The sequence below is a fragment of the Hyperoodon ampullatus genome (assembly GCF_949752795.1).
Source record: "Hyperoodon ampullatus genome assembly, chromosome: 11".
Taxonomy (NCBI): domain Eukaryota; kingdom Metazoa; phylum Chordata; class Mammalia; order Artiodactyla; family Ziphiidae; genus Hyperoodon; species Hyperoodon ampullatus.
The window spans coordinates 38,735,552-38,745,276 of NC_136924.1; positions in this window are offsets into that span (position 1 = coordinate 38,735,552).

A 9,725-nucleotide genomic window follows, 5' to 3' on the forward strand; every position below is an offset into this window, starting at 1 on the left:
GGGGAAGTGGCCAACCTTTCAAAGTCTGGGGCCAGAAGCTGGCTGAGTCATGTCTGGTCAAAACAGTTACAGAGCCTACTCAAATTCAGGAGGGGCACAGACCCCACCTCTTGAAGGGAAGAGTGTCAAATAATTTGCAGCTATCTTTAATCCACCATAATACCTACTCCAGGTACTGTCACCAACTGGATCTTTGTTGCCATCTAGCTGTTGAGTCTTCCAACTCCAGAATCTAATTCTGAGTATCTATTTCTTAGACTCCCTTCTGATACCAATTGTTCTAGAGTGGGTTCTCCCAGAAGCAGACCTTGGGACAAGGATTCAGGCGCAAGTAGTTTATTTGGTAGGTGATCCCAGGAGACACCACTAGGGAATTTAGTGCATGGCTCTAAGTTCCAACACTCCACCTTGAGTAGACTGATAGCTTTGTCTCCTCTTCCCTCTTTAGCCTTTGAAATCCAGTATTTAAGTCCTTGTATCAACAAATACCTGTAGGGTAGCTATAGCTTCACTGCTAACTTAACATTCTAATATCTAGATTCTTCATTTTTGTGCCTGGAGATATTCCTTATTTTCACAGGTGTACAGCAATGAAAGGAAGGTTGTTATATGAAGAGTTTCTAGGTGTTTTGTAAGGAGAGGGTTTTCCATATAACTTACGTCTGCTTATTGCTGGAAGCAAAGGTCCTATTTTTTCAGCTTCATATGATCTCTGGGAGATTTTTTCTAAAGATGGCTGCCAACAATTCCTCCCATCCCTGTAAATACCTGCCACTCCTTTCATCAAGAGCTGGAGGCTATGTCCCCACTTGAATCTGGCCAGTCTTGTGACTTGCTTTCACCAAGAGATTGTGACAGAAGTCATATACTGGGGTTTTCAAGCCCAGGATTTAAGCTTATAGCCTCCAACCTCCTGGGATCTAGCCATATAAAGAAACTTGACCTAGACTTCTGAGAGAGAGAGAGACCACATGGAGAGAGGGAGGCTGCCATCTGAGTTGTGTGAATTAAGTTGTATCAGTTGTTCTAGCCCCAGCTGTACTGATGGAATGAAGCTGTAGGAGTGAACCCCACTAACACCATGTGGCGGAGAGACGAGTCATCCCTGCTAAGCCCTGCCCAAGTAGCAGAATACCGAGAACATAAATTATTCTTGTTGTTTTAAGTCACTACATTTTTCATAACAGCTTTATTGAGATATAATTCACATACCATAAAACTCGCTGTTTCAAAGTATGTAATTCGGTGGGTTTTAGTATATTCACAAGGTTGTGCCACCATCGCTGCTATCTAATTCTAGAACATTTTGAGAATCCTAAAAAGAAACCCCATACCCATTACCAGCCACCCAGTCTTCTCCTTCTGCCTTCAGCCCCTGGTAACCACTAGTCGCTGTGGACTTGTTTATTCTGGACATTTCATATATATGGAAACGTACCAATATGTGGTCTTTTGTGACTGGCTTCCTTTGCTTAGCATAATTTTTTCAAGGTTCGTCCATGTTGCAGCATGTATCAGTACTTCATTCCTTTTTATAAAATTGTGGTAGGGCCTCCCTGGTGGCGCAGTGGTTGAGAGTCCGCCTGCCGATGCAGGGGATACGGGTTCGTGCCCCGGTCCGGGAGGATCCCATATGCTGCAGAGCTGGGCCCGTGAGCCATGGCCGCTGAGCCTGCGCATCCGGAGCCTGTGCTCCGCAACGGGAGAGGCCACAACAGTGAGAGGCCCGCGTACCGCAAAAAAAAAAAAAAAAAAAAAAAAAAAAAAAAAAAAAAAAAAAAAAAAAAAATTGTGGTAAAATAAACATAAAACTTACCATTTTAATCACTTTTAAGTGTACAATGTAGTGGCATTTGGTACATTCACATTGTCGTGCAACTGTCCCCATTATCCACCTCCAGAACTTTCTCACTGTCCCAAATTTAACATCTGTACCCGCTTTCCCCTCTTCCCAGCCCCTGTTAACCACTATTCTACTTTCTGTTTCTATGAGTTTGACTACATTAGGTACTTCATATAAGGTCCTCTTGCATCTTATTTCACTTACCATGATTTCAAGGTTAATTAATGTTGTAGCATGTATCAGAAATTCCTGTCTTTTTAAGGCTGAATAATATTTCATTGTATGTATATACCACATTTTCTTTATCCATTCATCTGTCAATGGACATATGGGTGTTCCTACTTTTGGCTGTTATGAATAATATTGCTAGGAATATTCATGTACAAGTTTTGTGCAGACATGTTTTAATTTCTGTTGGGTATATATCTAGGAGTGGAATTTCTTGGTTATATGGTAACTCTATGTTTAACTTTTTGAGGAACAGCTAAACTGTTTTCCAGAGTGGCTGTCCCATTTTAAAATCCCACCAGCAATGTATGAGGTTTCCAAGTTCTCCACATCCTTACCATGACTTGTTATTATCTATCTTTGATTAGAAGTATCTTACTGGAAGGTACTGTACTGAAGTGGTATCTTACTGGATTTTGATTTAATTTCCCTAATGACTAATGAGGTTGAGCATCTTTTCATGTGCTTGTTGGCCATTTGTGTATCTTTTTTTTTCTTTTGAGAAATGTCTTTTCAAATCCTTTGCTCATTTTGGGAGGTTATTTGTCCTTTTATTTTTATTTTTTTTAACTATATATTTATTTATTTGGCTGTGCTGGGTCTTGGTTGCAGCACGTGGGATATAGTTCCCAGACCAGGGATCAAACCTGGGCCCCTGCATTGGGAGCACAGAGTCTTAACCACTGGACCACCAGGGAAGTCCCAGTCCTTTTATTGCTGAGTTTCATTTTTCATCTTTTCTGAATACAATTCCCTCATCAGATATATGATTTGCAAACATCTTCTCCTATCCCCTGTGAGTTGTCTTTTCACTTTGTCAAAGGTGTCCTTTAAAGCACAAATTTTTAAATTTTGATGAAATTTATTTTTTGTGGATATCCAGTTGTCTGCACCATTGTTGAAAAGACTGTTCTTTTTCCTCACTGAATTGTCTTGGCACCCTTGTCAAAAATTGATTGACCAGGGGAATCCCCTGGTGGTCCAGTGGTTAGGACTCCACGCTTCCACTACATGGGGCACGGGTTCAACCCCTGGTCGGGGAACTAAAATCCCGCAAGCCACCGGACGCAGCCAAAAAAAAAACTAATTTACTGGATATATGAGCCTTACTTTTGGACTCTCCACTGCATTCCATTGATCTATATGTCTATTCTTATGCTACCATATTTTTTTTTTTTTAAGAATTTTCTCTTGGGCTCCCCTGGTGGCTCAGTGGTTAAGAATCCACCTGCCAATGCAGGGGACATGGGTTCGAGCCCTGGTCCGGGAAGATCCCACATGCCACGGAGCAGCTAAGCCCGTGTGTCACAACTACTGAACCTGTGCTCTAGAGCCCGTGAGCCACAACTACTGAGCCTGCGTGCCTAGAGCCTGTGCTCCGCAACAAGAGAAGCCACCTCAGTGAGAAACCCGTGCACCGCAATGAAGACCCAACACAGCCAAAAATAAATAAATAAATAAAATTAAAATAAATTTTTTTCTCTCGTTTTCAAGACTTTCTATAATTTTTTTTTTTTTTTTTTGTGGTACGCGGGCCTCTCACTGTTGTGGCCTCTCCCGTTGTGGAGCACAGGCTCCAGACGCGCAGGCTCAGCGGCCATGGCTCACGGGCCCAGCCGCTCCGCGGCGTGTGGGATCCTCCCAGACCGGGGCACGAACCCGTGTCCCCTGCATCGGCAGGCGGACTCTCAACCCCTGCGCCACCAGGGAAGCCCTATACTTTAATAGTTGGGTTTTTTTTTTTTGGCCACGCCACACGGCATGTGGGATCTTAGTTCCCCGACTGGGGATCGAACCTACACCGCCTGCATTGGTAGTGTGGAGTCTTAACCACTGGACCACCAGGGAAGTCCCATTACCTCCCTGTCTTGATAGCTTTGTACTTAAATTCTGAAATCAGGAAGTGTGAGTCCTTCAATTCTTTTTCAAGACTGTTTTGGCTACTCAGGGTCCCTTTAAATTCTTTAAAAATATGTTTTATAGTTTTCACACTATGAGTTTAACTCTTGTTATATTTATGTATAAGTATTCTAACACTTGTTACATTTATGTATAAGTAGCTTATTCTTTTTGATTCTATGCTAAGTGGAATTGTTTATTTTCTTAATGTGATTTTTAGATTTTTCATTGCAAGTGTATTGATATCCTGCAACCTTGCTGTGTTTATTAGTTCTAGTTGTCTTTTAGTGGATTACTTAGCATTTTCTATATACAAGACAATGCCATCTACAAATAGAGATGAATTTACTTCTTTCTTTTCAATCTGATGCTTTCCCCCCCGCCACCACTGAACCCCCTGGCTAGAACCTCCAGTACAAAGTTAAATAGAAGTGGTGAAAGTGGACATCCTTGTCTTGCCTTTGATCTTAGAGGGAAAGCTTTCAATCTTTAACCCAGGGATTATTGATTCCACTGTGACCAAGGAGCTTGTATGGTCTCAATTCTTTCACATTTGTTGACTTCTGTTTTATGGGCCAGGATATGGACTATCTTTTTATACATTCCATGGATATTTGAAAAGAATGTGTCTTCTTTTGTTGGGTGAAGTATTCTATATTGATTGGATCATGTTGGTTGATAGTGTTGTTAAGTTCTTCTACATCCTTACTGGTTTTCTGTCCAGTTGTTCTACCTATTGTTAAGAGAGAGGTGTTGAAGTCTCCAGTGGAAGTGTGCATTTGCTATTCTTCTTTCAATTCTATCAGTTTTTGTATCAGTTTTGCAGCTCTGTTGTTTCATAAATACATATTTAGGATTGTACCTTCTTGGTGGGTTGACCCTTTTTTCATTATATAATGTCCCTCTCTGTCCCTGGTAACTTTTCTTTGCTCTGAAGTCTAATATATCTGATATTAATATACCTACTTCTTTTTTGATTGTTTGCATGATATATTTTTCTATCCTTTTACTTTCAACCTTATAGTTATATTTGAAGTGAGTTTCTTGTAGACAGCATGTAGTTAAGTCACACTTTTTCATCCAGTTTGCCAATCTCTGTCTTTCAATAGATATATTTTGACCACTTGCACTTAATAGAATTAGTGATGTTAGGGACTGAGTCTCCCATCTTTTTTGTTTTCTGTTCTTTTCTTTTTTCTGCCTTCCTGTGGGTTACTTGAATTTTTTTTTTGAATTCCATTTTGATTTTTCTATAGTGTTTTGGGGTGTATTATCTTGTTTTAGAAGTTGTTCTAAGAATTACATTAAATACACATAAGTTACCAGAGTATACTGTTGACATTTTATCAATATTGTTGACATTTCTAAGTGTAGAAACCTTCCTTCTCTTGATATCCCTTAGTTCTTTCCCATTTATAAAGTAATTGTTTTAAATATTTCCTTTACATACATTGAGAACATCAATGTTATAATTTTTGCTTCAACCATCAACCATAATTTAGAAAACACAAAAGAAGGAAAATATTTACCCAAGTTTCACTATTTCTGCTGTTCCTTCTTCCTTCCTTCTTGATGCTCCAAGTTTTCTTCATTTTCTCCTTTATGTTCAGAGCTCTTCTTTAGCCAATCTTTTTTTTATATAAATTTATTTATTTATTTTTGGCTGTGTTAGGTCTTCATTGCTGCGCACGGGCTTTCTCTAGTTGTCGCGAGTGGGGCTACTCTTTGTTGCAGTGGACGGGCTTCTCATTGTGGTGGCTTCTCCCGTTGCGGAGCACGGGCTCTAGGCATGCAGGCTTCAGCAGTTGTAGCTCGTGGTCTCAGTAGTTGTGGCTCATGGGCTTCAGTAGTTGCGGCGTGGGCTCTAGAGCACAGGCTCAGCAGTTGTGGCCAACGGGCTTAGCTGCTCCACGGCATGTGGGATCCTCCCGGACCAGGGCTCGAACCCGTGTCCCCTGCATTGGCAGGCAGATTCTCAACCACTGCGCCACCAGGGAAGCCCTAGCCATTCTTTTAGGGTAGGACTGCTGGCAACAAATTCTCCTAGTTTTCCTACATCTAAGAATGTCTAAGTCCCCTCTACGTTTTGAAGGATATTTTTCACTTGATATAGAATTCTCAGTTGACGATAATTTTCTTTCACTACTTGAAGTGTGCCACTTCCTTCTGGCCTCATGGTTTCTGATGAGGAATCTCCTGTCCCTTTATAGGTAAGATATCATTTCTCTTTTGCTGCTTTTGAGATTCTCTTTTCTGTAGTTTTCAGTTTAGCTGTGATGTGTCTTGGTGTGAATTTCGTTAGGTTTACCTTGTTTAGGCTTCTCTGAATTTGCAGGGGGGATTTTTTCTTTTTTTAATCTTTTGGCCATGCTGCACAACATGTGGGATCTTATTCCCTGACCAGAGATCGAACCCACACCCCCTGGCTTGGAAGCGTGGAGTCTTAACCACTGCCAGGGAAGTCCCATGCAGGTTTTCATCTTTTGCCATTTCTGGGAAGCTTACAGCCATTCTTTCTTTCTGTTTTTTTGGGTTTTTTTTTTGCCATGCTGCATGGCTTGTGAGATCTTAGCTCCCCAACCAGGAATTGAACTCAGGCCACGGCAGTGAAAGCCCAGAATCCTAACCACTAGGCCACCAGGGAACTCCTGACAGCCATTATTTCTTCGATTACTTTTCAGCCCCACCCTTACTTTTCTTCTGGGACTCTTGATGACACAGATTTTAGACTTTTTGTTTTAGTACCATAGGTCCCCAAAGTCCTTCATTATTGTTTTTTAAGTCTATTTTCTCTGCTGTTCAGGTTGGGTAGTTTCTATTGTTTTAACTTCAAGTTCACTGATTCTTCTCCATTTGGGGGGGGGGAGTAATTGTATTTTTCAACTTTATTTGGCTGCACCGCACAGCTTGTGGGATCCTAGTTCCCTGACCAGTGATAAAACCCACAGCCCCAGCAGTGAGAGAGCTAAGCCCTAACCACTGGACCTCCAGGGCATTCCCTGTATTTTTTTAAAATACATTTAAAATTTTTATTTATTTTTGGCTGTGTTGGGTCTTCGTTGCTGCACACGGGGTTTCTCTAGTTGCCGCGAGCAGGGGCTACTCTTCGTTGCGGTGTGCAGGCTTCTCATTGTGGTGGCTTCTCTTGCTGCGGAGCACAGACTTTAGGTGTGCAGGCTTCAGTAGTTGTGGCACATGGGCTCAATAGGGGTGGCTCACGGGCTCTAGGGTGCAGACTCAGTAGTTGTGATGCACGGGCTTAGTTGCTCCGTGGCATGTGGGATCTTCCCGGACTAGGGCTTGTACCCGTGTCCCCTGCATTGGCAGGTGGATTCTTAACCACTGCACCACCAGGGAAGCCCTGTAGTTTTCGACTTTAAATGGTTCTTTACATTTTCTATTTCTTTGATAACTTATTGCAGTGTTAATTGCTCGACACATTTATGATGGCTGCTTTTAAATCCTTGTCAATAATTCTAACATCTCTGTCATCGTGGTGTTGATGTCCATTGTCTTTTCTCCTTCAGGGTGTGATTTTCCTGATCTTTGGTATGAGTGACTTTTGAGTGAAACATGGACATTTTGGGTATTAAGACGACTCTGGATCTTATTTAAATCTTGTTACAGCACACCTCCTCTGACAGGCATGAAAAGGCACTGCTTCATTTCTGCCAGGTGTGGGTGGCAGTGAGCTCCATCATCCCACCACAACTGCTAAAACCCTGGTTGGGAGGGGCCGGGGTGCCCCATTTCTCCTCACGTGGCCTCCACAGACACCAACTTAAAAGTCCCAGCTCCCTATCTGGCCTTCTCTTGACCCCACCCCTGCAGAGATTTGGGGGTGCCCCCAGTACAGCCTAGCAAGGATTGGAAGTCTAGGACCCAACTTGGCATTTACTGGTGAAGGTGGGGCTGTAGTCCCTCCTGTGGTGTTTCACTAGAGTTTTCTTTCCGTCTTGTTAAGCTAACCCCTTTCCAGTCCTCACTTGGGTTTTTTGGTTGTTGGTCTGCTTCTCCAGCACCCAGCTTGGCTTAAAAGAAGCAAAAAGAAAACCCAGGGAACTCAATGCCAGTCATTCACTGGGTCCCAAGGTCCCCAGCCAGTCTTTCTTCTCTCCACCTTCCAGTCTTATGTTTGTTTTATATAAAATATCCAGGGTTGTATTTAGTGGAAAGGATAGGGATAAGTACTTCCATCCCATCTTCCCATACAGGAATGTAAAATGGTGCAGCCACTGTGGAAATCAGAATGGTGATTCTTCAAAATATTAAAAATAGAACTGCCACATGATCCAGCATTCCACTTCTGGGTATATATCCAAAGAATTGAAAGCAGGGTCTTGAAGGTTTTGAAGAGATATTTGTACACCCATGTCCATAGTATTATTCACAACAGCTAAAACATGGAAGCAACCCAAGTGTCCAACAGATGAATGGATAAGCAAAATGTAGTACATACATACAGTGGAATATTACTCAACCTTAAAAAGGAAATTCTGACACGTGCTACAACATGGATGAACCTTAAGGACGTTATGCTAAGTGAAATTAGCCAGTCACAAGGCAACAAATACTGTATGACTCCACTTACATGAGTAGTCAAAATCATTAAGACAGAAAATAGAATAGTAGTTGCCAGGGGCAGGGGAGGATCTCAGGAGAGGAATGAGGAGCTGGTGCTTAAGGGAGAGTTTCAGCTCCTACAAGATGAAAAAGCTCTGGAGGTGGATGGTGGTGTTGGCTGTACAGCAATGTGAATGTATTTAATACACTTAAAAATAGTTAAGACGATAAATTTTGTGTGTATAATTTTTTTCTAATGCACAGTTGATCTAAGAAGTAAATTTCACCCGTAAGTGTAACTTCAAGGCAAAGGCTCCCCTGTTCCCTATGAACAGACCTAACTCTATGTTGGAGCTGACCGTGCTTAATACACAGTGAGGCATTTTAGGCCCAGAAGGTACTGAGTTCCTCTGCCAGGTGCTTCCAAGACACTGATGCTCACATTCTCTCAGCTGTGGAGACTGCAGTTCAGCAAGTCCTGGGAACAACTGTCACAAGGTCACAGCTGGTGAGCCGTAAAGCAGAGGGAAATCCTCGTTTCCTTGTGCCAAATTCCATGAGGCCTCTTAGCATAATCTTTTAAGAAATGACAGCTCAAAAGTAGGAATAACAAATGTTTATTCAGAAATGGGTAACACATAGTCTCCTCCATCCCTTAATGCCTCTTCCTCTCCTTTTGAACAAAAGAGACACAGATGGGGAATGCAGGGGAGTGGGAGGCGAAGGACACAAGGATTGGCCTACCACCTTCTCGTTTCCCACGATGACATCCTGTAGAACAGGGGGGCAAACAGGCTCTGCCCTGCAACGTACCATATGGCCAGCCAGAGGACAGGGCCCAGATGGCCAGGCGGCTGCAGGTGGGCTCACTGAAACCCTGTGATAAGCAGAGCAGCCTGGCATGGTACTGGAGGGGAGACAGGAGGATAAAGCCATGCAGTCGGGATACGTACCGTCCCTACCGAAAGCAGAGTCCACGCAGTGATCTGTCTCCAGTACCTGTGAAACCAGGTCCTAGTGTCTTATGGACATTCTCTGGGGCCAAGGAGGGGAAAGTGTAGGAGGCATGTCTTCCAACTGCTAAAGAGAACTAAGTTTGCACCCATTCAAAGGGGGAGAAGGGAACGAAAGCAGCCTTCTTTAAAGTACTGGAAAGTGGAGCACCATCAGGCAGATTCCTTGGACTTCCCAG